The 27,105-nt window shown below is 37.4% G+C and overlaps 1 protein-coding gene across 3 annotated transcripts in view; it reads left to right on the top strand.

The window, feature by feature from the left end:
* Nucleotides 1–284: 284 nt before the first annotated feature.
* Nucleotides 285–27,105, top strand: part of opcml (opioid binding protein/cell adhesion molecule-like) — a 169,771-nt gene continuing 142,950 nt past the window's right edge. For 2 of the 3 annotated variants that reach the window (XM_079598664.1, XM_079598663.1), the window contains exons 1-2: nt 285–424; nt 9,929–10,051. The gene's annotated coding sequence lies outside the window, so the exon portion shown is untranslated. The remainder of the gene's footprint in view (nt 425–9,928; nt 10,052–27,105) is intronic. The other variant, XM_079598665.1, reaches the window with a different exon arrangement.

Below are 27,105 nucleotides of genomic sequence, written 5' to 3' on the forward strand. Positions count from 1 at the left end.
CTACATCTTTTTTTGTTTTAGGAAAATTCCACATACTGTAGTACTCAAGAAAAGATTGGCAGGGTCCAAGCCAAATTCCATTTATTTCTCCATGAGAAGGACTAGCACGCCTGTTTGGAGAACAGTATAGGCTACTTGAAAAATAATATTTGTAATATTTTTCATGAATATTTTTGATTGATGAATGGTCATGTACACTGCATTTTGTATGTATCAACTTGTAAATGTGTATAGCCTATTGTTGTATATTTTGTCAATTGCAGTTTTGATCATAGTTTTGACCCATAGAGGGCGCTGCTCGCGTCAGAAGCCGTGTTATCATTTGTCTGCTCTAAAATGGCTTGTTTGCACTAGTTTTGTTATCGAAAGGGCAGTGAAGGTCTGGTGCATAGTCGTGGTGTCGTTATGGGCTTGGGACTTTGAGGTAAGGCGCATAACGTGTGCGTGCCTGAAGACACATCTGTTTTTTAACTTGACTTCATAACGAAAAAAAGGAAAACGAGAGAATATGTTAAAGTAAACTGTAGGCCTACATTAAGTAAACTGTACACACTTTAGTTTGTTAAGTTTTTTTATTATCGTTATTTTATTCATAATATCACGGATGTGAACACGGACATTGGATGCACACTTTTGTCACAGTAGCAAGAAATAGCACTAGTCTGTCTGTCTGTCTGTCTGTCTGTCTGTCTGTCTGTCTGTCTTTTTTTTTTTTTTTTTTTTTTTTTTAGAAAGACGGTTGATAGACTATATGCGGTGTTCACTCCACTGGTAGAAGAGGGTGTTTTGGAAAACAGCTTGAAAGAAAAGCAAAATCCTAATTTATGTAGCCTACTAAATACATAAAAACGTAAAACATATTGTAATTGAATGTCTACACTAATCAGGGTTAGGTGCTACTACATCAGTGTTATCAACAAAATATGTTGATCCAGGATACTTGGTGTAGCCTATAATAATATGATATAATTATACGTGTTTTAACCAAGTGTGTTCCTGGATCAATATATTTTGTCATTAACACTAATGTAGAATCACCTAACCCTGGTTTAAAGCCTAAACTTGACATCTGTTTAGTTGTCCCTTAAATCTGATTGGTTGATTGGAATGTTGATCTAGAAACATACTTGGTGAAATCATGTTCACCTACTCCAAAGGTCCACATTGAATGAGTGAATGAAAATGAGTGAGTGAATCTGGACACTGAATGTACCAGAAGAAGAGCTGCGGACGCCATCTTTGGATGCTCACAGGGAATTCTAGCGGCTATGATTGAGTGTATGCTCAATTATACAGTTATATCAGTTACTTGTTTTTGATGTGCATTATGGGATGGATTGAGTGGACCCGATAATGTCCAGTGAGAATGAGGGTTTCGGATACAGCCTTAATTTTTCCTATTTATTTTGGTTTGGTGATGCTAGTGGTGTAGAAATGTAAGGCTTACTTAATGCGTGATAAATGGCGAGGAACACTGTTCAAATAGAATAGTATGTCACCTTTACTATTTTTTTAATAGTGGCAGAAGACGAGTGACATCCCACCTCTAATTACACCGAATTTCTTAAGACTTGCAGTCATTTATCTGAAACCTTTCTAGAGTGATTCGTCCTATTATCCAATTAAGTCCCGACACGTTATGGCTTTCAAATTCCCATCTTTCTCACTCCTTGCGTTTGTGGTCTACTGACATTAGTTCCTGTGATTCTTTATTTTATTTTTTCTCCTCTCCAGAGAGCTTGGTGAAAACAGACGGTGGGATGGAAAACGACAGCCAATTATTCCTCTCGTCAGCTCGTTTGTTTCCTGTATCTGTTGTTGTCGTTCTGAACCAAAGGTTGAGCGTTGCTAGTGATTTCTAGCTAATGTCCAATTAAGACTGATGTGGGCTTTTTGTGCCCGATCAAGGGAAGTGAACTGGTGTGATGATGGATGCTGTGCATGCCATGTGGGATGAGCTGGAAGCCGGACTCTGTTTGCTTAGGCCCAACATGATTCAGTAATGGATCTCTAATCTTGTTGAGAGAGAAGAGCTGTGGGGAAAAAGAGGCTGAGAGAAAAAAACAATAAGCAAGGACCTTTGTCATGCTCTGCTGCTGCCTGGGAAACCTTGATTACTGCTGTTAAAAGCTGCTCGCCACAGCTGAAATAGAAGGTGAAAAGTAACTAGACCGTAGCTCGACGTACATTATTGGGTCTCTGCATGAACTGATGACAAGATCGATAACTCAGACCTTGTTTTTAAGAACTGCTGCTTTAAAGGGATAGTTCACATACAAATAAAAATGCTCTCATCAGTTACTCCCTCTCATGTTGTTCCGAACTCATAAGACTTTTGTTCATATTCACCCAAAACATTCCTAAGGAGATCACACACGCACACACACACACACACGCACACGCGCATACACGTCGCACACACGCAAACACACACACACGCGCGCGCACGCACACACACACGCACATACACACACACATGCGCATACACACACGCATACAGACACACACACAGACACACACACACGCACACACACGCGCACACACACACACACACACACACACACGCATACAGACACACACACAGACACACACACAAACGCACACACACACACACACACGCATACACACACGCATACAGACACACACACACACACACACACACACACACACACACAAACGCACACACACACACACACACACACACACACACACACACACACACACACACACACACACACACACACACACACACACACACACACACACACACACACACACACACATAACAAGTATCTGTTCAAGCATCTCAGTTCAGATGCCCTCATCAAAGCTTAAAAGCTTCTTTTCAAAGTGAAGTGAAAGAAAATGGCAGTTTAGTTCAAACACAGACCCAGAAGTTACCGGTGTATTCCAGCCTCTGAGCTGTGACAGCGCAGAGAATGCGTGTTATCTGAGCGGTGTAATGTCAACCTGTATGGTGGGAGAAGCTGACCTTGCAGTCGTTCAACAAAAGCAGAAGGGAAGGTGAATGACAGGCTGCTTAGAGCTGTGTACGAGCCTACGAGGTGAAGATATTCCCTGTTTATTCCCAGCGGCCTCACATCTGTGTGGAGGCTGATAGGCAGGGAAGAGGAACACCTGTTCTCATGACTCATGTGAGAGCTGGAGGAAGGAGCAAGGTTGGGTCCAAAGTCATAACTGATAATCATTGAGAACTGCTGAAAGTGCATAAACGGGGTCCCGGCAGACCCTGTTCAGTCTACAATATGATGTGGTATCAGTATACCATATGTCCATGTGACGTGATGCTCATTTTATTGATAAAAAACAACAAAAAACCAAACAAAAAAACATGTATATGTCCATGTTTTCAGTTCACGAATCAAAATTAGATTTTTTTTTTATGGGACATACAGTGAAAAAATAGTAATATTTCTTAAAATATTAAATAGTGATTATATTTGTTTAAACAATATAATACTTTTATAATAAAATATTCTTCACTATTATTTTTAACAAATGTTTTTAATTTATGCGCCATAAAATATAAAAAATAAATGTTACACTTGAAAATATCAATTTTTAAGCTAAAATATTTTTGTTAGTATATTTTATATAATATTATTTGTAATAAAAACAACGGTAACACTTTACAGTATTGATGTAAAGCATTTGTTAATCTTTGTTGATTTTAATTATCTACATTGATTTCTACATAATTTTACCATTAAATGTTAGCATTTGTTAATATATATTATGACCATCATTTTCATAATCATTAACCAAGATTACTTAAGGTGAAAATAGTTTTTAACGAACCATTTAATTAAATAAAAATTACATTAAACTGACTTTAAAAAATTGGTTGAATCTTGTATAATTTAAATATATATTTTTATATAACTTATTTTGATGAGTTAAAGTGTAAAAAAAAAAACGTTGTCATAACTTATTGATCATGTAATTTTTGTTAACAGTGTAGCAGGTTTTGAGGTGTTATCTCAGCGATGGAAAGTGTAGCCTATACAGTAAATGTCTGGCCAATGATCTGAAAAAAACCACTAGCATTATTTTCCCAGAAAAACTGCAGACAATAAGCAGAACAGTTACATTTCCTCATATCATTTTTCAAACCACACCGTTTTAAATGAAGTGAAGCACATGTTGTTTATGCTGTAATGTTTCGAAGTTGTCCTTGTTTGCCCTCCATCACTATTTTGCTGCAAATGCAGAACAGGAATGAAACTGACGACTATGCAAGAGCTGCAGGATGTTGAGAGATTGGCCACGTGCCCGACTCTCAGCCGTCACAATAGTTCTCAAAGAGATTCTGCAAGTGTGTGTGCTAATGAGCGTGAATGTAAATATATATATAAGCTGAATATTTATGTGGTCGTATATCCAGCAGACACCTGGAAGAAAGCAGCTGCTCTGGGCTCAGAGGCATACACTTGTGATTTACAAAACACGTCTGCAAAACCTTGTGCTGTACAGCTGGGTAAAAAAACAACAAGTGGCGAACAGCTGTCATCACCAAAAGCACTAACTCTGTGGAAGGTTCTGAGATTGCACAGAATTCATATTTAGTCTACATCATGTTTTCGGGGTTAAAATACAGTAAAAAAAAAAACTGTATTAACACACTAGGGATGAAACGATACCCTCATGTCACTATTCGATACATATCCCGATACTGAACTCACGATATGATATTATTGCGATTCTCCAAGACATATGGTAAAAGGTTAACATTTTTTTTTACTGTTAATTAAAATGCTTTGGTGTTTGGTATAATTGTGGGTGTAAATGAATAGGCTTGGACTTGGTGCTGGTAACCCAATGCACAGGACAATGGTGACACCAGAATAAAAATATTCATGATTCTGAAGCTGAAAACAGAATTATTTTAGACGAATATGCTTGCACTCTGTCACTGACTAGATATATTTAAAATAATGTATGCCACTTTTTACTGGTAACATAAGACATTTGACATTATCAGGAGCCACAAATATTTCCCCATTGCATTATTATACATTATATTCAACATTATATATATAGTTTAATGTAGTACTGACACCAAAAACTCAGTAAACTTAAATTTTTCTCATAACAATTTTATTATATATTATATATATTAATACTGGTAAACAATATACAGTATTGTCACTATCCACGATACGTATAGCATTTTATTGCAATATATTGTGACACAATATATTGATACACCCCTAATTAACACAGATTTTTTTTTTCTTTTGTAGAAAAAAACAACAATCATTGCTTGTTCACTTTAATTGTAAATAGTTAGTATAATTATAATAGTAATATATAGTTATTAAATAATTATAGTACTTTTTTGTGAAACACAAAATAAGATATTCTTGAGAAGTCTCATGCATTTAAATGGTCAATAAATACAGTAAAATAATAATATTGTGAAAAATTATTACAATTTAAAATAATTGTTTTCTATTTGAATATATTTTAAGATATAATTTATTCCTGTGATGAAAAGCTGAATTTTCAGTATCATTACTGCAGTCTTTAGTGTCACATGATCCTTCAGAAATCATTTTATGCTGATTTGGTGCTTACATTTCTTATTATTGTCGATGTTAAAAAAACAGCTGTGCTGCTTTTGAACAGAAAGTTCAAAAGACAATCAATTATCTGAAATATAAATATTTGGAAACATTACAAATGTATTTTTTATCAATTTAATGTGTCCTTGTTGAATTTTTAAAAGCCTTTCTTTTTTTTTAAAAAGCTATCCCTTTAAGGACTGAATCCGCAGTGCCAGTAAGCCCTTGAAGCAGTTACGCTTAAAGTACTGGCCAGTCGACCACAGCAACTGCAGAAAAGCACCTGCATGTCATGCTTTGATGTCCTTTGATAATAATATTTCCCTAAAGTGGCATTTTAAATGACTTTTCTCTCAAAAGTCAGAAATGGTTTTGGATAATGTCATTGCAAATGCAGTATATCAAGAAGTGAATGCATTTAAAGGATTCCATTATTATGGCCTTAAACTGTTTACTGACTATCTACACACATTCATAAATATAAATTTGAGTTTTGCTCCAAGCGGTAGCCTAATCCCAGACTGGCCAAATGCAGTCAAGCGGGTCAAACGTGTCACACTCGTGTTAGATAAGGCTTGGCAATATACTTCTAGTGCCTGTAGAGTTTTGTGTGTGTATATCTGAGTGTGTGTGTGTTCGTGACTTAATGCTGATAAAAGAATAGCTAAAGATAGATAAAACACGTCCACCTCGCTGTGAACACTAAAACAACACATGGTCACATTAGGCCACTCTTTAAATAGCTTAACAAGATAATCTTCGCTTGTAGTACCAAAAATAGCCACCAGACTGAGCAGTTGCTCAAATTATAGTGTCTTTGCTAAGACAGACATCGTGTTTTAGTATAAATAGTGGAAAAAACTTGCGTGGTTTATTTAATTTGTGGATAAAAGCATTGAGTCTTATTTATTTGAGACCTTTCGCCCTCACAGTAAATACATCAAATCATGTAGAAAATAAAAGAGACGAGACAGAAAAAACAGAATAACAAGTCTTTGGAACGTTAATTGCTCCCCAAAATACAATAGGATGGGGGTGTGCAGTCTCCTTGGTAACAGTGTGCAGACATTCTAGATGAGATCCATACTAGGAAAACAGGGAAAGTAAGTAGGTGAGACTGCAAGGCCGTGTCAGGAAGAACAGTGTAGCTATTGTATGACAATTCAAATTTATTCATAAATGCTGTCAGAGTCACAAGGCAGTTTTTAAAAAATATTGTGTCAGTTTCAAATATATTATGATGAAACTGTGAGATATCGGGACCCAATATGACCATGATTCCCAAACAGGTTTTATTTTTATTTTGCTTTGTTAAACTAAAACAGAAATTACGACTTTAGGGCTGTCAAAAGATTTAAATTATTATTTCATTTACACATTCAGTTTAACACATTTTCAAGAAAACAGAACAATATAAGATGTGAAAGTGTTGGGTTCGGAAGTCAGGATAACACTTAGACATCTAATTTGCACTTCTCCACAACCATGGATTGTTTCCCCCCTCTATTTTCATCATCTCAGCCATTCAAATAAATGTCAAACTTAATGCAGTTACAGTATATTACAGATTCTAAATTCCTCCATTTTCTTGAGTCTGATTGGAAGCTCCTTTGCAAGTCTTGTTTTTCCACCCACAGTATTGATCGTCTTTAGCTTTAATGTGATTAATGACAATAATCGTATTAATGCGAGTTAACAGGAGCACATTTCTGATTTAGTGTTGACGAAAGGCTACTTGAGCCTTATTGATGAAGCTGTGGGGGTACCATATGGCAAAAAAGGTTGGGAAAAACTTATGACTGAGTGTTAAATGTGTGAAATGTACAGCAGCTAGGAACTTCTCTGTAGTTAACAAAAACACCAGACTGTGCTCAGTAGGGCAGAACAGAATGGGCTGATTCAATTTGTTTCTCAGTCAATTTTTTTGTGCCCAGACCTCTGAAAATATTCCATAATATAAATATGCACTGATTTTTGTTCTGCTATATGAAACGGCAATAAGTAATAACAGCAAGAGCCAGCCATGCAGTGTAATCTTTAATTAAGTGCTTTAACGAGCTAGAGGACAGAATGTATGGTCATCAATAACAGTTTTACCTTGTGCTATTATGTACATGTTTGTGCTGTGTGCTGTCCAAATTGTCTTGTGATGATTGAATAGGAATATTTCATGTTACATAATGCATATGTACGTATATGCTGTCAAACCTAATATAACACAATCTAACATACATTTTGTTTTTATATAAAATGTGTGTACATATATATTAGTCTGGCTATCACCAGACCAAGCTCAAACTTTTAAGACTGAAGATTATTTGGGGAGTTAATGACTAATGACTCTGTACGCAATTGGATAGTCCTTCAACCAATCAGACCAACGATCCAGGTGACGTACTTTGCAGCGAAAACTCCAGGCTGGAAACGTGTCAATAAACGTGTTGGTTTGTAGCATTGATCAGCGGTTTGCAGAAGCAGCAATGGCATCGAGCGATTTTTGCAGGTTGTGTTAAAAAAACAACATGAAAGTGAGTGGCATTTACACCCACTCGAGCGATTTGTTTGCTAAACTAAAGAAGCCATTGAGCTTCGTCGAGAGGTTTAAAGGAATTGGACTGGATTAAACCCGCCAACAGCGCGCCAGGTGGATAAGCCAGTTTGTGATTGGTCCCCGCAAATGTGTCACGGAAGCAGGATAGAAGTACAGGTCTCCAGCCTGAGCTGCAGGGCAAAATCAAATCGCCGGGAGATCGGGCTGGGTTTACCCAGGCAGTCTAGTCCGTCTGACATGTTTTCTTTTAAATTATTATTTTTTTAAATGTCACTTTAGTCAATTCACTGTTTTAACAAATTTAACTGTCTTTTGTGTAATTTGTGTTTTTTTTTTCTTGAAAAAACATCTAAGTCCACCTCTTTGGACAACAAGACATGGTAAACAGACATTGGTTACAAAACCAATAAAGATGCAACTGGAAACATTGCAAATTTTGAAAAGCAGAATTCAAAATGAAACAATGAAGAAACTGATTCACACAGTAGGGGGAGCTGTGATGAAGTGACTGCTGCATCCGTGTCTGTCAAGAGTTTTACAGCACAAGGAACATTGTTGTGTTTACTTGCTACTCGCGAAATCCTGTCATTGTCACTGTAACGATGGACAAAACATGATGATAACTTGCAGCTCGATAATTGAAAGCCGGCTCATATGCACTCTGTCATTCATCTTGAAATCATATATGATTCGATTTGCGTCTTCAGCCAGCAGCCATATCACCCTGTAGCCCAAGACTGGTAGCCCACTGAAGCTAAGCAGGGTTGAGCCTGGTCAGTACCTGGATGGGAGACCTCCTGAGAAAACCAGGTTGCTGCTGGAAGAGGTGTGAGTGAGGCCAGCAGGGGGCGCTCACCCTGTGGTCTGTGTGGGTCCTAACGCCCCAGTAGAGTGATGTGGACACTATACTGTCAAAGAGCACTGTCCTTCTGATGAGACGTAAAACCAAGGTCCTGACTCTCTGTGGTCATTAAAAATCTCATGGCACTTCTCGTAAAGAGTAGGGGTGTAACCCGGTGTCTTGGCCACATTCCACCCAATGGCCCTTACTAATCATGGCCTCCTAATAATCCCCATCCACTGAATTGGCTCTATCACTCTCTCTCCTCTCCACCTATAGCTGTTGTGGGGTGCGCGCACTGGTGCCGTTGTACTGTGGCTGCCGTCGCATCATCCAAAGTGGATGCTGCACACTGGTGGTGGTTGAGGAGAGACCCCGACATGATTGCAAAGCGCTTTGGGTGTACAGTAGTAGATATGAAAGCGCTATTAAAATGCCTCATTATTATTATTATTCTGATTGGTTTCTGTTGACTTAGAGGATTTTGCGAGCAAAGGGAGGTTGCGTCTAGCGTTTTTTGCAAACGAACCGGTATTTCTGAATGGGATGATGCCAAGATTTAGTGGATTTGTAAAGAAAGCATTTGATGAACGTACAGTATACTATGATAATATAATTATCTAATTTTTGACCGTGGCATTTAGCGGCTTATGCATCTGAGCGCTTCATATAAGCTACAGACACACACACATATATAAACACAAACTTTTATTTTAGATGTGATTAATCGATTTTGCCGAATCGATTTTTGGCCTTGGAGTGTTGTGGGGTTTTGGACGAATTGTAAAATGCTGTGCAGTATCACAGATTAGTCTGTGAAATGCTTGTATTCCCCTGTTGTTGCTTTTTGACAGTTGGCATGCTTCTTGGTGTTGTGGGCTTATTTTATTTGTGTCTGACTTTTTCTAACTGCAGGACTGTTAATCATTTTCTTTTTCTTTTTTGTTTTAGGAAGTGATTTCTGCTCCGGAGTGCCTTTGTGCATGCTGTGAAACTTTCATTTCGGGCTAATGATGAGCCGAGACTGTCTGATCTACCACCTGTAGTCTCTCTCTTGTAGTTGCCATTTTCAAGGTAAGTCTGTGCCTTTTAATGTGGCTTTAATCTGTAAAATAACTGGTTATACCTGATCAATCCAAGCAGAATGCACAACTTTGAAGTGTTGGTGGTTCAAAATTGACTGGATGAATGTTCAGACCCTCCCCCAAACTTGTCCCATTCGCTGTGCTACATGTTAGCCAGAAGCTGTGGTTCAGTAATATTTTAGGACTTATTTTTTATTATTATATTGATCTATCCATAGTAACACCTTAGCAACCCCCAGATTACCATAGAACTGCCTTGCAACCACCCAGAAGTGAGCTGCATGCACTTTTTGATACTTTTGGGTGCTTTATTAAGCATTAAAGTGAGCTCAGATATCCTTTAATTGTATTGTCTTCAACTCAACCAGATATTTATTAAATTATCTCCTTTTGAATTTCGCAGAAATAGGAAAATCATTAAAGTTTGGAACAACATAATGGAGAGTAATAGATTTTATTTTGGGGTGAACTATTCTATAAGGATTGAACTATAGATTTAAAGGCCATGTTGCAGGTTAACCACCACTGTCGATTAATGGGTACATAAATCACTCAAGATATGTATATCATTTTTAAAATGTCTCAAAAATGGTCTTAAATACCAGTTTTTTACGTTTTTGGTATTAACGGTTTTTTTCACGCAATTCGGTGATGACGTCACGTTGGGGAGACGTGGAGGAAAGGTAGCCTGATGGCCGTCAAAGCCAGTGAAATGCATGGTCCGAGGAGAATGAGTGGAGAGTTGGTGAAGTGTCCTGGTGAGTTGCTATCATTTAGCAACGCGGCAATGAGATAACGACACATATTTTTTTTTACTGTCATTGAATAGCACCGACTGAAAAATAAACTTTTCTTTATAGTGGCGGTGATCATGACGTTAGTTCAGATAAGTAACGTTACCGGTAGCCTTTGTCATAGTACTGGTAAACTTTGTCTTTGTCATCTATAAATAGAAGGCTTCGTGCTAGCTATATGGGCATTTCTAAGCGTTTCTCTTCCTCCGGTGAAAATGTTGTTGCAAACGTAGCCGCCGCGCGTCTGTCGCGGTGTTTGGCAGGTGCTTGTGCGGGCGGTGCCGTCTCGTGGAAACTGCGCTGGAAAGCTTGTGCTGTAGGGCAGTAAGTCGAGGAACTCACCCCGCGACCAGATGTGACTGAATGCTGAATGCATGCTGCCTGAATCCGTTTGTGCTGAAGATATAGCATACACACGACACATCTCAGGCAGGATCATGGTCCCCTTCAAGCCAGCACGCACGAGTAGCCTATGTTAATTGTTTGTTTACTTTTTTCACAAAGTCTTATGAACCAACTTAAACAGTTATAGGTGACTATAGATGTGTTGTATAGACAATGATCATGTTCTATAATCTGCGCTATCTGAATACTCTCGTCTACTACTCGTCTCTTTAGTCACTCTCAGCGCTCTCCAGGCGGGCTTTGGTAAACTCTCTCCCCAAGGTGACGTCATGGAATGCATTGTGGCGGAAAGGAGAATCGTTGGCGCTGTAAGAAAGTACCTACTTTTTCGTATTATATTCCGTTTTGTGATACCCAACAACATAAAATACAATTGATAACAGTTTAAATGTTCATTACCAACAAGCAAATTGCACAAATTCGTTGAAAATTGCTTTGTTTGTTTGCACATCCCAATTTGTAACGACTCAACATTGGCTCAATTTTAGTAGTCCAATTTGGTGATGGTTATGGCACAGAAAATCCCACTTCAACTTTAATATGGATTTTAGAGAAATGAAAAGAGTTGGCTTTAAATATGTAAAACTCCCACTGACTCTAGCATTCATAAAACAGTACGTCAGAAGCAGGATGTCTTGTTATAATTTAAATGCCTCTTTAATTTACGCTAGCACCCTGGAAGACTTTTGGCTTGCTGAGCTGTTCATAAATCAGAGTCTCGAATGAATTACAGATACTTTTGTGCTGGCCACAGGATAGAAATCTAACATTTTTAATGAGCAATTACCTTCTGTAATGGGTTGTTTTATGGTTCGTTCCCAAAAGTACTGGCATTCATTTAAATCAATAGCTCATCTACGGGACTAACACATTCCTTGCTGTTTCTTTGACAGGAATGCTAAAATTCGCCGAACATCCATTAAACTAAGTTTGCAAATTCACTTAGCATTTAAACTCTCTACTGTGTGAAAAGGTCCAGTTTCTTAATGAAGTAGAATAAACTTGTTTTTACATTTTCTAAGCATCAGCATTATTGTGAGTTCCAAATGCAGGTGGAAACTCATCTGAAGTACTCATGACCACACACATTTGCTGTGTGCCAATTCAGAGGCTGCATCCTTCTAAGGGCCCATTCACAGCAGTGCAATGAAGGCTGTCCCAATTCGAAGGTTCCTTCAAATGTGGCCTCCACATACGTCCTTCGTTTCCCGTGAAATGAAGCATACAACAGATGGATTCTTCGCGGCCTTGCCTACTCCAGAATTCATTGGGTGCTAGGGACGACAGGATTTTTTTGTAGATCATTTTCCGAATTACACTTTTAAACATAAGCATTGGGTTTTGACTTGCTCAAATATCTAATTATACAAATGTAAAAAAAAAAAAAATGTTGACTTATATCTAAGATGCGATTATATATAGATGATACTCTTTATTATATACAGAAATAATCATGGTGAACATATTAGACAGTTTGCGAACACTTGTTTTCAGATAGTTTAATATACCTTTCAAAAGAGTCTAGGACAAACGTTACTGTCACTCAGCTGTCACAGTTGCTAGGTGACAAGAACAGTCGTCCGTAGGTCAGACCGCCCCATTTAACAACGCTCAGTCCGACCTTTGCCGCTTCGAAGGTGTGGCCTTTGAAGTCCGAGTCCTTCGAAGGATGCAACCTTTGAATTGGCACACAGCCCTTCTAGTGACGTGATCCAAAAATCACTACATAACGTGGGTGGTCACAGATACGTGTGTGCCACAGCCTGAGAAACAGCAGGTGAATGTGTGTCTGACCTCAGTGTGTTTCCCTACTGTCCACCACAGTGACCCTCAGTAATGTGTGTATATGTAAAAACACTGTGGTATCAAATGTTCACACATATTTTAATTTGTTACACTGTTAATTTGTACTAATTTAATTTGTACATTTAAATGTAAGTTATGTTATAATATTTTCTTATTTTGATGTCTTTATAATTATTCTATGTATTCCAAGCTTTGGCAATATTGTATTATGTACAGTCATGCAATTATTGAATTGAATTGAGAGAGAGAGAGAGAGAGGCACATTTCAGAACACTGAATTGATTCCTGTCGCGTTTCCTTGCCCTTGAACAGACACATAAACACAAAAGTATATGTCTAAATGGCCGTTACGGGAAGTGTTCTCTCGTTTATGTCATAAGTGAACAGTTGAGAAAGAAACCGGATGTTCGTCAGTTTTTTCGGTCCGTGCAGTCGGTCTTAAAGTGACAGCACACATCTAATATTCATACTGTCTGTGTCATTAATATTAATAAAACAACAAAATACAGCTTTAACAAAGATGAAACTATATTACATTTTTACAGTGAACAAATTGTGTTAATTTACATTTAGGCTTACCGGTAATTATTAATTTCTGTACCTGAATACTATAGACTTTGTATCTTTGTTATTTAGTATTCATCTGTGCTTGTAATTTGTGTATTTGTTTTTATTTTATTACTGACTGTTCACTTGTTTTAAATAATGTGTGAACTTTATCAGTTATAGGCTCGTAGTTTTTGATGTAGTAGCTATTGAATAACTTCAAATATCAACTTCAAGAAATTTAAGTTATAAATGAAATGCAAAGTTACACCCCCCATATATATATATTTAAAAAAAACTTTTTTGGCTGATCCGTAAAATGATCCGATCGGTGGCTCAAAAACCGCAAATGACCCGTACCGTGCATTTTGTGATCCGTTCCACCACTAGAAACTGATATTTTTATCATATATAATCCAGTGATTCTCAGCTTCATACCATCAATATCTCCTTGTCTGTATGATGATTAAGTAATAATAAACATGAGCAACAGGATTTTGCTCCAGTGAGTCTTCAGTGTGGGCGGAGCTGCCTAGCGTGGCATTGCAGAAATATAAGTAACTGACAAAATATGTTACTTGTGGAGGGCATTTGCAGACATGTTTGAAAATCATCTTTTTTGGAGTGCAACTTTTTCTTTGCCTTTGACTTACCTAAGCGTACAATGTTCCCCAGTGGCAAAAAGGCACTGTAACTGCAGAGCAAGTATGGTACATTAGATCTATCACAGCAGGAGTTTTCTACATAACACACGTTGAAAAATCTATTAGCGATGCTGGTTTTTATGGGGGTCTTTTGTGTGCTTGTGTGCTCATTGCTGCTTTTTGTCGCCTGGAACACATGATTATTCGAGTCTTCTTTACCCAAAGTACGCCACATTCTGAGTTTTGCCTATTGTGCACTCAATTAGTAAGACACTGTTGATTATATCTGTCCAACCTGAAAGCGCAACGTCATATGTCTCTGTGCTGGTGTGCCATTGAATAGCCATTGAGGGTGGATCAAAGCCTAGCTCAAACTTGTAGATACTTCAACTAGAAGAAACTTCAGAGAAATTAAGTTTGTCACACTGCTCCAGTCTCCTACTTTGTTATCCTCTCCAAAATCCTTGAGTGTTCATACAGATTATATTCAATACAAAAAGACTGATGAATGGCACTGCAAAGTTGATCTAAGCGTTGGATTTCAGCCGAATGGCTCAGCGCGTTCATGATTCATCCGAGGTAGCGCTGATTTGGAGAGACTTTGGGTGTGCTCAGGTGTCAATGAGCATGTGTGGCGTGTCACCAAGCTCATCCGGAGAGAGTACGAGCAGATACTGACCCGAACTGAAGGGCTGCACAACTGAGCAAATTTATTTGTGAATTATGCATATAAGAGGAAGTGTGCCACAAAAAAACTGAATCCCAATCAGCCAGCTGTGCAGAAACTGAGAAAAGCATCCAATAACGCAATTTTGCTTTCCAACTTGGAATGGTTATACAATTTCCAATGCCTCTCAATGTATCTTGCTGCTTTTCCCTCCACCCGCCCCACTTTATTTCAGCAATTTTACTGTTGTGAATGTTATAGTAACAGAATTTCCTCAATCACCCAGTAGCTGTAAAAAACAATGTTGAACACAAGTCATGCTGGGCGTTAGAATATTTTACACAGCAACAGACTGGAACCGCAGCAGTATTGGGCCATTTTCTTTAACCAAGTTATTTATTTTTTGTCGATATATGAGATTGGAAACGGAACCATTGTTTTTGATTAGTTGGATAAATAGTCAGTGTGTTTGGTTTACCACAGTGTGTGCATGTTAACAACATTTGTGATAGAGCGCTGCTTTCTCAGCCTTTTGTTTTTATTATGATACCACGACCCTCCTAAATAATAATACATACGTTTCTTTTTTTTATGTTTTTGAAAAAAGTCTCTTATGCTCACCAAGGCTGCATTTTTTTCTCTCAAAAAGACAGTAAAAGCAGTAATATTGAACTGCTCCGAGACACAAGAGTTGAGGATCCAAATGCAGTTTTAATGAAGGGCAATCCAAAAACATAATCCAAAAACAGGAAATAGGTCAAAACACAGGGTAAACAGTCCAAACAATAACAGGGTCAAAAGGGCTCTGGCAAAAACAGAGAAATCCAATAATAACAGGCAGAAGTAAAAAACAAAAAACAAGATACATGAAACCAGGGGAATGCTCAGAATTACGGTATGACACAAGACTTCGCAGAGAATGACTGAGTAAACCAGGTGTATATATAGACCGAGTTATCCAGGGTAATGACACACACAGGTGGAAGTGATCAAACAATAATGAGTCCAGGCAATGGGTTATGGGAAGTGTAGTTGTTGATTGAGTGGCAATAGGGCACTCCAGCTGGCGATCGTGACATAAATGTGTAATATTACTTCAATTTAAAATAGCAGATTTCTATTCCTGTGATCGGAAAGCTTCAGTCTGAAGTGTGATTTCAGAAGTTATTTAATATGCTGATTTGGTGCTCAAGAAACATGTATTATTATCACAGTTAAATAACAATTGTATGGTCTGTTACCGTATAGTACTATTATTAACCATACAGTTGCTATTTATTGAATCATCCAATATGACGATGGCATGCAAATCAAATATTTTTCACTATAAATAAATTCTGATATTTAAAAGGCAATTAATCATGAATATATTTGTCCTGTTTTTGTTAAGCTCACCCTAAAGGGCAAAAGAGCATCTTGTTCAGCTCAGACATACAGCTTGTAATAATTTTCTTGTTTTCAGCTCCTGTTTTTTTTAAGCTCCCTTTCTCCAGAGGACAAGCATCAGTTCTACCAATAAAACCTCTCTGTTAGTGTGAACCAACATATAGCCAGCTGAATTAAATTTTCTGTTGTTCCATTCCTGTTTCACATGTCCAGAAAATGAGGTGAGATTTCTCAAGAGAATGACAGTAGATGATATCTGGCAATAATAGCGTTTGTGTTTTGTTGGTCCTGGAAAATAGAAGTTGATTGTTTCACAGACCTTTCACTGACACCGCAGCTTCATGTTTTACATGTTTGTGCCTTTAATAATAATGAAAATAATGTCATTATCAGTGTTACTGTTATTATTGTGACATGTTTTTCTGCTGTCATTTGTTATACGTCCTTGAACGCAAATGCTAATCAGTCTGTCAATCACGTACCAGCGTTAATGAAATGGTGACCTATTTTTTTAATGTTAGCTTGCAGAGTTGATGTTCGCTGACTTTTTTAATGCAAAAACAAACTCTTGAAGTCAGGCATGTTAATTCGGGTTAAAGGATTGCATATCTTGTGCAGACTAAATAACGCATATAAATCAGTTGTTTATGTTTTATGATCCCTGCGGGATTCATAATTCTTTAGTTTAGATCTCAAACTCATTTTTACCTTGGAAAATAACAAGCTCTGATTCCAGGCATGTTTCCTTGCATCGCACAGCGTTCATAATTGTCAACACATTCTTGTTATAAAACACACGTTTTTGCAAAAAATGCTGTGAGGCAATTGAACCCTTTAAAAAATAAATGTGCAATTCTGACAAGTAAAAACGAAGAGGTTTGAATAAAAACTTCTCAAAAAAGGTCTGACTGTGCAGACAGATATAAATTCACAGCCTGAAGTTACAAGCTTCCATTTCCACTAGACGACAAATTGTGTACCTGTCTGACACTTCGCCACGTAGCCAAATGTTCTCGTCTGTAATATTGTTTGGGACGATTACATATCCGCAGCTTGATTTGTTAAACTTGATAATCTTTTCCGCATGTTCTTCTAAAATAATTGTTCTACTCGGGATGTTCTTCTAAATTGGATGACAGCTTCCCCACCGGGTGGGCATGATGAACTCTTGCCAATAGGGAGCAAACTAAGCAAGCAGAAAATGTCATTACAGCTCGATTCGAAAGCCTCATCTGTCTCCCTGTCAGCAGGCTTAGCTGCTCCTACCACAGAAACTTCAAATACCTGTAACAAGTTTAAAAAGTAATTTTCAATTTGTCTTTAAATTCCCAAATGATGTAATGTATTTGAAAAGGTTTGGGAGGCACAATGGTTTGATTTCGTTAGGCTCAGTGTTCATTACAAATCATTAAGACTATTTTCTTGCTGAAGTTGGATTTTTTTTGTAATTATAAACGGTGTAATTAAACTATTAGCCTATTTGATTGATTTTGCATCCTAAAACTATTGTGCTGAAAGTTATTGAAGCCAATCTTGCATTATGAAAGTCTCGTAAACAGAACAATATGTCTGCTACCCAAACATTATGTTATTCCAGGTCAATAAGTCTTGTTTTTCTGGGAAATTATGCTGGAAGTTGTAGACTTTAGCCCTGACCTTCACATCACAGAGACATCGGATGTGTCTTATCTTTTAATCTAATATCTTGAGACAGCAGAAGGTCCACCTGAAGTTCAAAACCCAGTTAGGATCCTGAATCTGTTCCTTTGTAAAACACGTTTTGCACCAAAACGTTAAACCTCTAGTTGGTGTAGACTTGACCTTTACTTGAGAACATAAGGCTTCTGCTCTTGTGATTGTATGGATAATGGTGATCGGCATTCTAACATTTTTGATTAGCTCTTCCTATATGGCAGTAGTCTATAAATATATTATAATATGCTTTATTTTAAGATCATACTATGGTACTCTGAGCAGTTTATCTGGGCAAACACAATTAAAGCATCATACAGTTTGAGGACATCTCAAGTTTCGCTCATTGGTGTCCCAATATCTCCTTCAAAAAGAAGTGAGAGTGACATGCTGTCACAAAATGAAAAGAGGAAAAAAATAGAGCAGAAAAGAGATTTAACAGACAGTGTTTGTGTCCCTCAAATTTGTGTATTTGTGAACACTATTCCCCTCTTCTCCATTAAACTCAAAGTCAGTGGTCTGAATTCAAGAGACAAATAAGTGCTGTTGACAAGACCCTGAAACTATTTCTGTCATTCTACATTAGGTCTGCCCTTTCTCCTTAGATCAGCACACATGAAGAAATGTAAACACGTGGTTGGTTATTTTTTGGAGTATTGAAGGACTGTTCTGAATGGAGACAATCAAACTTCTCATTAATGTAAGGCACACTGTATAGATCATAGAGACAGATTTTCTAAATGTTTTCTTTTCTTTAACTCAACATAGAAAAAAATGAGGCTTTGAGGGTACTTCAGGGTTTTTGAGTACTAGATGAGTCATGCATGTATATATACAGGGCTTGGACAATGAAACTGAAACACTGGCCAATATAGTGTTGGAGATTTCACGCCTACATATGCATGGCTTGGTGGCCAATCTTTACTGATTTTACATTCCATCAGTAAGAACAGAGTGTGAAGGTTGAATTAGCTGAGCAATAGCACAGCTGTACATAAAATATTGCATTCCAAACCACATAATGGGGAAAAAAATCATATTTCAAAAGAGGACAAATTGTTAGTGCGCGTCTCACTGGCTCATCTGTGACCGGGACAGCAAAGTGTCACCACAAAGTGGACACCACTTTGTGGTGTATCGAGAGCTATGGTATCCAGGGTGATATCGGCATACCTCCACAAAAGACGAGCCACATCCAACAGGAATAACTGTCGATGCAAGAGGAAGCTGTCTGAAGTGGATGTCCATGTACTAACCCTAAAACCACAGCTGTCCAACTCACATTAGAATTGAATGCACACTTCAACTCTCAATATTCATGGTCGGGCTGGTATAGCCAAAACTTTGGTTACTTGTTCCAATGCCAAAATGGCGGTTTCAATGGTGCCAACAGTTAAAATTTTGGGCTGTGTACGATGTGAATGAGTCACGGGGGTGGATCAGTGATGGTTTGGGCAACAATATCATGGCATCAGTGCAAGAACTACCGAACCATTCTATTCGAACCATTCACGTAACAATTAAAAAAAATCACTAGGTATTGGGTACTGATGTATTTTATGTCGTAGAGTAAAACGTGAAAGTGTCTTGAGCTTGTGTTAACCAATGATCTTATTTCAGCCATTTAGCCAAAATCCCATTTAAAAAAAAAACATTAACCTTGGAATTATGGATCCAGAAGTGCTAAAATGCTGTTTTAATATTTTGGCCTACAAAGTGACTTCATACCTGCACTTCTCTTTTCCCATTCCAATTTACATCAGTATATAGAGAGACGTGTGATATGCACTGCTGCTGTGTTTTTTTTTCTTTAGAAAAAGTTTCCCCGGAAATACTTCCCTATTGAATTCAATTTCTTCCATACAAATTAAATTATCAGCATAACAATTTGAGTAAATGCTGTGTAAAAGGTACATTAACTTTAAATTGTACCACATTCGATGGATTGGAATTACAGTGTAGTGCATGTTAGCTCACTATCTTAGCCTTTTCAGTGCATTAGGTGAGGTAACTGATAATAGTTTTTCATTTCTTTTTCACAAAACAGCCAAACTGGCACAGTTTTGAAGAGAAATTGGCTCTTTTTAATGCCATCTCTTGCATTATGCCCCATCTAGGTCAATGGACATAACATAGAAAAACCCAATGAGAACGAAATGGTTAGATTCTTTTGGAAAAGCGAAAAAACAAAAAAAACAATGGTTTAAAGGGATAGTTCGGCCAAAAGTAGTAGTTCGGCAAAGGGATAGTTCGCCGTCGACCGTTGCTGGTAGCCAGTTATTTTAATTTATAATGTTTCAAATATGTATATTTTTACGACAAAACCGCTCGGATTACCCTCAGAAGGCCTTCGTTTATCCCCCTGGAGCCAGATGGATTACTTTTGTGAAGGATGCATGCACATTTTTGGGACTTGAAGGAGGTGGACCCCATAACTTGACATTATAACCACTGAAAGATCTAAAACATTTTCTAAAATGTCTGACAAATGATTGACATATGCATCTCGAACGGCTTGAGGGTGAGTAAATCATGGGTTTAATATAATTTTTGGCCGAACTATCCCTTTAATGAAAATAACAGATTTATAATACAATTGGGGTTTTAACTTCAGGAGTCGACAGAGCCAAAATAATAAACACAACAAATAATTTTTATGTACCTCTAACATACAAATAAAATAAAGATAATGTGTGTAATGCTGAACTCTGTGAGTTTCTAAAGGTTTTTGTATTCTTTGTAGTTTTGAAAATTGATATTTTATGTGCAACAATAGCATGCTCAGGCTCAGTGGCCTTACAAATGATTCTAAATCTATTTGACTTACATTATGATTTAAATGGTGATGAGTGTCCTGAGAATAACTCTTTCATCTTTCCGTCTTTAATAGTATTTCCATGTTTTGATGTATTTTAAAAAGTTGGCACTCAAAATTAAAACTGTTGGATTATAAATATTCCTTTCTTTCTGACAAACAACAAAAGATAATGTGAATTACAGAATGTATACTTTTATCTTTTTTTTTTTTGCATTGCAGTGTACAGTGTTTATTACATTGGAAAGTAATGGTACTTTTACCTGAGTATATATTTTTTCAGTACTCTTTCCACCCCTCATATTATAGATGTTTTCTTGAATAAAAAAAAGTGTAGCAATAAGAATAATGCTGAAAGTACAACAAGCCATTTCTCAACAGTTTCCGGTGCTGCTAATGAACAAGATGCTCTGTGCTTACATTAACACGGCATGACTGTCTGAGATAGCAGATGCCTTGTGCCACAGCTATGGGCCGTGTGTGATGAGTGAGTGTATGTGTTTGTGTGTGTGTGTGTGTGTGTGTGTGTCAAATGACACTCGAGTGGCGGCTCAGCAGAGAAATCTCTAAGCTGGATGAGACATCACATGTCAGTAATCAAAGAGAGGCAGAGAGATTGAGGGCGAGACAGACACTGAGAAATGATGGTACAGGCTTGGCGGGGGAAGGAGGGTGAAGTGAGGGATTGGGAGATTGATGAGGGATGATGATGATGAAATGATAGGCTGGGGGTTTGGATGCTCAGATGGTTTAAGGCAGCCAATCGGCCCCCACAGAGAGGTGGGAGCCACAGTGGTGGTCGCGTCTCTGTTTGTACTGCTAAAGCATCGTACACAGACTCCATATTTCACACAGGGACACCAAATAATTTTCAAATTCTTAGTCATGTTTGTCTCAAATGATCCAATCAGTGCTAGTTATGAACGGTTCCGTTCAGTGTGTTTATATTTAACATATATAAACTCAAACTTATTTACATCAGTTAGTTTCTACATTTCTAATTTTCATTTGTTTACGTTTTCCATCTAATAGTTATATTTTAGTTTATTTCAGCTTTATTTTAATGACCAAAAGTGATTGTAATTGATATTATGCAAAACGACACATAACGATATTATGCATAAACTGGCATTAGCAGTAATACGTAATTTTCAAAGATAGAAAACGTACTTTTTTCTATGGTTGGATAGATGCTGAAACGTATAATATGGACATGTCTGCAACATTTAAACGTAACAGTATTACGATTTTACAGCTACAAAACGTTTACTATTTACGAATATTTCATATCATAAAGATATCTGTATAATTTCCCTTTTATAATTGTATAGATACATTTAAGATCCCTTAACCCTGCCTACTCCCAAACCTAAACATACCCATTTTATAATATAAAAAGTATAAAACATAATGGACAGAGATGTGTAAAAATATATTTTGAGCCACTAATCCTACTCCTACCCCTAAACCTACCCGTAACCATTTTTTAAAACTGCGTAACGTTAACGTTAGGCTACAAATGATTAAGAAAAACATAACAGACAGACAAGTGTAATCACAATTTATTTATTGCGAAAATGTCAAAACCGTTACTAATTAAGTCGTTCACATGACGGTGTTGTAGTTGCAGTCGCAGTCCTATTTGGCAGTATAATAGTTTTGTATGAGGTACAGAAGAGAACTAACCCTTTAAGTTAATTGAATTTTTAATAATGAAAATGTGTTTGAAATGTTTTGAATTGAAATATTCACAGCTTAAATATGCAACCATGTTGAATTTGAGGCAATAAAAAATGCAAGTCCTAAAAATACAATGCATTAAAATGCAAGCATGGTAAATGCAATGCATATTTTTTTCAAGTAGTGCAATTCAACAGGCTTTTTGTTTCAAAAACATTTGGCAATAATTTACTTCCATAATCCGGCTTCGCTCTGTGAATGTGTTGCATTTCACGCGCCTCTCCATTTCAAATGTAGTACACCGACTGAAACATGGCATGTCGCAATCTGTGACGAAGCAGTCGAAAACATGTAAACTAACTAATGCATCGCGTACCGTTACACAAATCTGGCGAATGATCTCTGCTTCAGCGCGGATAGTAAGGAGCTTCTGGTCTCTGCTTCGTTCCAGTTTGCAGACATTTTTTTCGTTCTTTCTTTGTTGATGACGAACACAAACTTTCTAGAGTCGCGCGATGGCATCTCTACGACACACCCCTTTAGGCATTGATCCTTGGCTTTTGTTCACACAGGGCTTGTTCTGGGACTGATCCCGGCAATGTTATAGGTCCCCAACCCGGGATCGATGCCGACGTGTTTGTGTTCACACAGAAGGCACTCAGGAAATTTCGCGGCAATTTCCCGGGATCAACGCGCTGTGTGAAATGGGCTCATGTAGGCTAATCCGAAACGAGTTTGCAGCAGAAGGCACGAACAGAGTATTATGAGTAAACTGCACAAGTAATATTTATTATTACTATCTAAAAAGTGGTTTTAACTAAATAGAACACTAGTGACATCTAGCATTATAAGTGAATGTAGAGTCAAATTAGCTAAAATTATAATGTTGGCGATTTTAGGCAGGACAAAAACTAACCTGACTAAACTTTATCGCAGGATTGACTAAATTAATACAATTAATAGTTCATACAACAAGATTACAACAAATCATTTCAAACAAATTAGATTTTGTTGGAAAAATGTAATTCAATTTCGTGGAAAAGTTTTCCTTAATTTAATTAAGTTCGTTCAACAGCTTATTTTTTTGAGTGGAGGCTGGGTTTTATGGTTCTGGATTGGTGATTTGAGGTCTGGAGTGTTGAGTTCTGCGTGGAATTATATTTGAACGAATCACCTGGAAGATTCATTTGTGTTTGGTTCGCCCTCAAATCCTACACTATTTACAGCAAAGATTCTGAAAAAAAACATTGATTCTGGACCACTTTAACTAAGGTGTGTGACAGTCTAACCTGAGCATACTTCTTGTACTCTGTGAGCAAATGTATATAGATTAGATGTAGAAGTGAATTACTGAAAGCATAAATTAGATTTTATATTTGCTCACTGAGGCTAGCGAGCAAATGTTCCCTCCCTACTGCCATGAGTTGAATACACTAACTCCCAAAGCAATGTCTACCTCCCTGACTCTCTATTCCCCCCTTTTTTCCCCTCTCCCCCTCAGTTTACACCCATGATGCTTTGGATTTGCAGAGATTCAGACTGATTACTGATGTGTAAGATAACGATGGCTATATCAAGCACAATTTCACGAGCTGGCTTTTCCCACAAGGACACAGATCATTGAAGTTGTTTGGCTTGTTTTTTATTTTACATTTGCCAGTGCTCTTCTTCATAATTTCTTTTTTACTCCTTCTGAAAATCTTAGATTAAGTAAATTAATTGTCCATCATATGATCAATTTATTCTTGCAGACTTTGTCTAGGTAAGAGTTTAAGAAATTTTCACCCAAAAATTAAATTTCGATCATGTTCTTTTTGCCCTTATGTCATATACTGTTTTTAATGACACATTTGGTTAAACTTTATGCATTTCTTTTGATGCAACAACTGTTCATAGTGACCACATCTGGCGAGCTCTAAAAATGACTTCAAAACAAGTTACACAAAAGTAGTCCATATGGCACATTTTGAAAATATTTTTTTTTAACTGGTTCATTCCAATAGACCTTAGTCAGGTTAGATAGATGAAAACGAGGCTTTGAGGAATAGGTTTAGGACAATGGCACATAATAAAGGTCCTAGATCACATCATTTTCATATCTCACAACTTTCAAAGCTTTTTTTTTCGGACAACGTTTTATCAGTGGCCAAGCCATTGCACATATGGGGCCCTATCTTACACCCAGCGCAATTGACTTTGTACACCGACGCATGTATCATTCCTATTTTGCACCCGCGCACAGCGGACTTTTCCCTCCACAGACGCACGTCGGTATATTAGGGAATGAACTTGCGCTCGCGGGGGCGGTTCAGCGCAAAGATGAGGCGTGTTCCGGCGCAAAACTTCCCTGGTGCTATTTTCCAGTTTTAGAAAGCAATTGCGCCACTGACCAGGAAAAAAACAGTCTAAAGACAGTGGCGTGTTGCGCGTTAGTGATATGGTATTTTAAGGGCGCGTGCTTGGCCATAATGTAGTGTGTTAACGCGCATCCACTTTGATTCTCTAATATAAACAGACGCAGCAGTTTTCATTTTTGCAAATCATACATTATTACAAGGAAAAATATTAACACACGAGGGAAATCATTGTTGTGCCCGTGAAGATGTGGAAAAGATATATCTATAAAAAAAAAATCTAGATTAGGCTACACATTTACCCAAATTATACGCCTGTTTAACCGAAGCTAATTTGGGTGGGTTTCTCCCATCATCCCCAATGTCACTTCTCTGTGTTTTACGGTCCTGACGAGAACGTCGGTCTCTTTGGCTGTGAACCGCTCCTGGCGTGCGCTGGCAAATCCGCCGTTATAATAGCGATCCGCCATGGAACAAGCGCGCCAGCTCTTAAAGGGAATGTGAGAGGACGCTCTGATTGGTTTATTTCACGTTACGCCCAAACCACACCTATGAATAATGAAGCTACTTCAGACCAACCCCTTTTAGATTTGCGCCAGGCGCAAGAGTCATTTATCCCGCCGGGAAAATAGCAACAGCGCCGGGAACCGCCCACAAAGTTACTTGCGCTTTGCGCTTTGACACTTGCGTTTCAGATCGTTAAAATAGGGCCCATGTACTTACTCTCACAACCTTATTTTCATTCCTGTCAAAAATTCAATTTGGTGTTGTTACCCTGCCTACGGTCTATGAACCAATGGATTACCAAATTAGACTGAACTTAAAATGTATTCAACTCACTGATTTAATGATCTGCTCACAGCAATTCTTAAATTTCAATGTGTTCTTCATACAAGCTAACGTTTATTTATTTATTTATGAACTCCAACACTTAATTGTCATTAATACACCATTATTTATGGTATTTCACAGAAGAAACGTTATGAAATGATTTTAGGGTGAGTAAACGATGACCGGATTTTCAGTTTTGGTTGAAATATTCAAAAATAATAGATGAAAATAACAGTAAGATCCACTGAGGTAAATCACGTGCACTCACCAGGCAGCAGCTTTTCTCCAGCTTGCAATAATTCATTTATTATTGCTTCATTCATTATTTTAAAGATGAGCTGTAAGTTGCTTTGAAAAGAAAGCGTTTGCTGAGAGCATAAATATAAATGAGTTATAAAGAAATCCGCAGCTGGAATTTGGAATTATTTGACTCCGCCATCATGTGTAAACCCTTAGGGAGGAATCACATGCCGTCACGGCAACAGACACATAAAGGTGTGTAAACAGAAGTAACATGTCAGTCTACATCCTTTCAAACAACCATGTTCAAGTACGTGAGTTACTTTTTATGTAAATAAGATGATGTTTTGTGATCCTGGGAATGTTGTTTTTCTAGTTTCATACGGTGTTTTTTTTCATCCTGTGTCCCCCGTGGATTAATTTTGGTATTATGAGGGTGGCATCCGAGAGGTAAACACTAAAAATGATTTCCGTTTCTAAATTAGTTTTTTAAATAAAGCGAATGGTTCACATTGCGTAGGAGGATTATTGACAGCTGACAATATTATGTTAAGGATTTAGAGCAATAACATTAACTTGGATATTCCTATTCATCCAATTGCCTTCATCATATGTAGTGTACGATTAAGGTTTCACACAGCTTGTTTTTGCACAGTTAAGATAAGATAACTGTTTTGAAATGAATCAAGGAAGGGAAGAATGTGAAAAGGATTTATTAACCATGGGAAAATATTAATTCTTCTAAGTTGTCTTTTTAGGCTGCCAAAACTGTGCCTTTACAATTACATGTTCCATCTGCCTCTTCCTCTTGCCAAATTAATTTAGGCCACTTTTGCTTATGCCCGGGCAATCAGATGACAAACTGGCAGCATAACCGGCATGAAGAGGCTGCAGGAGAAAAAAACAGACCCAGAGTTTGCCTTCGATTCGACCTTGTTGTGTGATTTCAGCACAAGGATATTTTATGCTGAATCTTAATCAGATCTGTTTGACAATAATTGAACCTTCTATTTGAATGTTTTACTATTTCAAACATGATTAACATGACAAATTGATTATTATATTTAAAAAAAAAAAAAAAAAAATTCTTCTGATTATAAAATATATATTAGATGTACCGTACGTAGAAAGGCATAAGGCCTTGCATTTTGTTCTTTGATCAGGGATTTTGGCTTTAAGAGAC

The sequence above is a fragment of the Phoxinus phoxinus genome (genome assembly GCF_949152265.1).
Source record: "Phoxinus phoxinus genome assembly, chromosome: 23".
Lineage (NCBI taxonomy): Eukaryota > Metazoa > Chordata > Actinopteri > Cypriniformes > Leuciscidae > Phoxinus > Phoxinus phoxinus.